Source organism: Pomacea canaliculata, linkage group LG8, assembly GCF_003073045.1.
Source record: "Pomacea canaliculata isolate SZHN2017 linkage group LG8, ASM307304v1, whole genome shotgun sequence".
Classification (NCBI taxonomy): domain Eukaryota; kingdom Metazoa; phylum Mollusca; class Gastropoda; order Architaenioglossa; family Ampullariidae; genus Pomacea; species Pomacea canaliculata.
Window position 1 is genome coordinate 21,106,254 of NC_037597.1, and position 4,782 is coordinate 21,111,035.

General features: G+C 45.8%; 1 non-coding gene across 1 annotated transcript; it reads left to right on the plus strand.

Moving 5' to 3' along the window:
- Positions 1-1,353: 1,353 nt before the first annotated feature.
- Positions 1,354-1,424, plus strand: Trnag-gcc. The gene has a single exon. It is a non-coding gene; the product is annotated as a tRNA-Gly (tRNA).
- Positions 1,425-4,782: the final 3,358 nt, after the last annotated feature.

Genomic DNA, 4,782 nt, shown 5'->3' on the forward strand with positions numbered 1-4,782 from the left:
CCTCCCGTTTGCATTTTTTTTTTAAAGTACTTGCCTGGACGTGCTGAGTCAGATCGTGGCGATGCGGTCTGATCATAAACTGAGTTTAGGGTCTGAAAAAACTCATTGGTCTTGTTCGACATTGAACCAACCACATTCACCTAAATTTAGACTGAAACAAATTGTAAGAAATCGAAAGAAAGGTGTCAAAAAGCTCTACAAACATTTCAAACTTCAGCCACTACTTCTCCAATCTGAAGTGGAAGAGAACATGTGTCAGTGGAGTGGCATATAAATATATTTTTTAGCTTGGTAGAAGTGAGGACCTTTGCTAAACTACAGTTCTTCAAAGATATTGGCGGGATAAAAAGAAAATAACTTCATCATTGTGACATGTTAAAATCTGTTTTACTATCCATGGCTAATTATTTGCAAATTTGAATCAAGGTGGAATTTTATTATAACTATGCTGTATATACATCTTTATATCAATCGAGAGATCAGTGTACGTGCTGCACACACACACACATCTATTATCTTTGTCATCACCAACTTCATTATTGTTTCCACTTATTTGTGTCTGTAAATAAATTATAACTTTTATTTAGAACTGCTTCATATAGAAAATTATTTCCATGATAATAAGGCTATTTTGCATCAATAATGCCTACACTAAAACAAATTATAGGAAAAATATGGGTCTATGTAAAATAAAAGTACGATGAAAACTAAGCTTGAAAAATGAGCATGAATTTGTGTACCTGAAAGGAAGTTAAAGAATTAGAAGAAAACCTAGCAATACTCTGGTTTTCTTCAAATCAGATAGGTCTCACCAAACCAAAATAGCTAGAATAAGGCTGGAGAATACTCGACTAAATATAAAGACCCTCGGACATGCACCTGTGGTGACACACGTAGCACTTCACACGTGCTGTTGGAGTGTAATGATAACAAACAAAAAAGAAAAGAACTCAAACAGGACTTAAATAAATAAAGACTGGCATTAAACATCTGCCTCAGCCCACCCAAAGAGCTACAGCATACTATAATGGTGTCAACAGTGGCAATAATGGTGGCAAGTCATCCCAGTTCTATATTTGTGTAAAGAGGTAAAGAATACAAAGTGGATAACATAAAGAGAGCAAATAGTAAACAACAGCTGCGGTATCACGAAGCAGCGACCGTCCTCCCACGTCCTCCCCTAACCCCTTCCCTTCCTCCCCTCTCCCCTCTTCTACTGCCTGATATGTTTTTCCAGATTCCCAACCCCTTCAGGCCACAGTATAAAAGCGCCTTTTAGTGGGAGCATCCTCCCCGCCATCGTGCCGAACGCAACAAGAATTTATATCTTTATAATGCAAGATCTTGTATAACGCATCGGTGGTCTAGTGGTAGAATACTCGCCTGCCACGCGGGTGACCCGGGTTCGATTCCCGGTCGATGCACATTTTTTCTAATTTGTTCAGTTTTACATTTTGGATTTTCGTAGCAGCTCTTACTAATTAACTTATCATTAAAGTACAACTTAAAAATCAGAGGTAGGTTTTTATGAAGAGCGCTGAGTTAGATGGGTTTTTACGTCACACATGTAGCAGCTGTGACTGTGAGCCGCAGTCCTCCCACAGCACCGTGTCGTGAAAGTCTTCTTAGTCTTATTTAGGTGGACGGACAATTCTCCTAATGCTGCCTTGGACTGTAGATCCAGCTTTTCCCAACAACACAACATAGATGATTATTTATCAAGTCGAAAGCTTATATCTTCGTTTTCACAGCCCGGTACTTCCGGCATCTGTCGTCGAGGAGACGCGCTGGGACGCAGCAGAGGTGAACTTAGGACAACGGGGTCGGTTTTGTGTGAGAAGGTCCCCCCAGTGGACAGCCAGTCCCCTCCTTCATACTCGTCACCCAGTTTTTCTTTTTCTGACTACGAACTTCTTCTTGGAAAACCGTCTTCTGCACCAGCTTCTGTCGCTTGACGGTAGCGAGCAGAGGCTCCTGGGGACCCACCCAGCAGGTGACTGGGCTGCGGACGAAGTCGTTCGTCTTCTGTAGGAGATCCGAAAGAGTCAATCGAAGCACTTCATTTCGATCGGCTGGATCCGTATCTGCAAGTCTGTGAGAAGGTCCACGTGCGGCAGCCGCACAGCATGAACTGTCTTTTGCTGCACGAGTTGGTGATGCGCGGACCGTTGGTCTTTTTTGTTGCTTGTCGGTTGCTTACAAGGACAAGCAGAAGGGGGACTGGTAGTGGAGGGTGGAGGTTAAAGTTACTCAGCACTCTGCCGTAGGGTGTACACACACCTCTTGTCGTGCTGTAGCAGCCATTACCACGTCCCTTGTCGGGTGAAGGTGACTGGTGAAAGCTGACTTTACACTCGCAGCAGAGACTTGACACGATGTGCCTCGTCAAAGTCTCTCTTTGCGACTTGTATCCTCCAAGTATCTGATGGCGAAGCGCTGACACAGTACGTATTAAATCGGCGGGTTCAGAGCGTTCGTGGCATCCGATTAGTCATTCTCACTCTCATCCACCTACAACCAGTTGGGTAGCGCAGCTAGCACGTGACAATCAAAGCTGCCCAGTCCCTTGCACACCTGAGGTCACCTTGCTGACCCTGTCAAAACAGCTGTCCCTCGGTCTGCGTCATCGTTTATTTATGAAATTGCGAAATGTTGTCTGCCAGATGGCCTATGTTGAATGATGGGTGTCGTGCCCACCCCAGTCACTCGGAAGTGCAGCCAACGTTGACATGTCCTTTGACTTTAGCAATTGTCAAACAATCCCCCATTCCACGCTCCCACCTCCCATCTAGAGTCGATTTATCTGTTTGGCTTCGTGCTTACGTGGACCCAAACTTACACATCATATAAGCACTTGACCTTCACGTTAGTTCGTGGCAGCCGTAAGCTAAAAGTTTATTTTTTTAAAGGTACCCATTCCTGACAGGTGGGTCGACTGGGGAAGTTTGTTGGGTCACACGGGGATTGGGCCTCTCAGTTTGGAGAGCTCTAACCACTCGACTGTCTGCTTCTTCTTTACTTGATAAGAGATTTGGTGGCAAATTTGTCTCACTGCTGTCGTTTCTGCGAGTTGACAGGTTCTAACGAATATACAAGGTTCTAAAATGCGACAAGAATAGGACAGGGTCAGCTCACGCACAAGAAACACTCTCTCTTTCGTCCCATGACGAGGTTCTGAGAACCTTTTTTCTCGTCCGGCTAACAGCAGCGTGCCCCTCACACACCTGTTACTAAGGCTGAAGCAGACAAAGGGAGCACTCAAGGGGAGAGCCTTTAATGCGACGGGTGTCAGGTTTTCTTTACACGCCCACACGATCCACCTACCCGTTGCAGGACGCGCCATCTCTGACCAACTGCCTTTTCTTTGCATGTGGTTTCCTGTGAATAGGAGTTCAAAACTGAGTTATTTTATCACGCCAAAGCTTTCGATTTAAAAAAAAACAGCTTTTAAAATACACATACATATTCCCACTTTAATCTTCTCTCTCTCTCAAGCACACACGCAGATATTCAGAGAGGTGTGGACATTCAGAGAAGGAGAGGGAAAGACTACGGTTGAATTTGAGCTGTACACACAGGCATTGTTTTGTTGCAGTTGGCTGGTTAATGCTATCATTGTTTTTCACCACCGGGCAAGATCTGTTTTCTTGTTTCTGGTGTGCTCTTTCACAGCAAGGTCCTTATTGATGTTCTGCTACTCAACACCTTGCACCTCGGTTTCCCAATACCGCTACCTGCAGACGTTGGAGAAGCGAAGCGCAAATAGTCTTTAGAGTAACGACCTTCGAACCAGGAGGAGCGCACTTTAACAGATTTCGATACCCTCGTGACGCAGGGGACTTCTTCTCATTTCTGGTCAGTACATGGATCTGCTGACCTGCAGATTGGTGGTTCAAGTGCTTTAACCTTGCGCGGTCCCATTGCAAGAGTCCCGCTAATTCGCTGATTGGTAAGGTCTCGATACAGGTATCTCACTCACTGAATTAAAAATATCTATACCCCTCACTCACTAACTGGCCGCTCCAGCTTTGGGAAGTAAGACGACAGGCGACAGGCTGACGTGACACGGTGACCCACGCCGCGACTGTCGATACGTGACTTCGTGACCTTCGCTGCGCAGCTGTCGATGCGTGACATGGTGGCGCGAGCTGGAGAAAGAGGATGGGGGAACAAGAGGACGGTCAATACGTGACACAGTGACCTGAGTCAGAGACGGTGGGTGGAGCGGGAGAGGGGGAAAGGAGATGAAGCTGTCAGCATCAGCGACGTCGCACTTTTCTTCAACCTTCCCCGATCGTTGGAAATTCGAACCCAGTCTTAGAGCTTGAGCCCAGATGCCGCAATGTCACCCTCCACTGCGTGTTTCGGCCAGTAGGTCACCGGGTCAGGTGTGGATCGAGTTTGTTCCTTCGATTTCAAATATATGTGTGCGTGTGCACGTGCGTGCGATGGATAGGTGGGTGATGGGTATATGGTTGGGACTGGGTGTAGATGTGTGGGTGCAAATTTAAAAAGTGTCGAATTTGGAGGAAGGTGGTGGTGGTGGGGATCGCCTCTAGATGAAAATATTATAATTTCGTCTCCCATAAAACAAAATGATTGTTGCCGTGATGGTAAAGTGTTGACAATAACCACGGCACAGACTTGGGCAACTTGCATCCCTTTGTCGCTTAACCGACAGAATTTCATGTGTCAGCATTCATTGGTTCTGCCTACTTGTCCTCTTGTCTGTCTACCTGCCCTCCTACCTACCTTGCTTTGTATGTTGGTCTGTCCTACTGT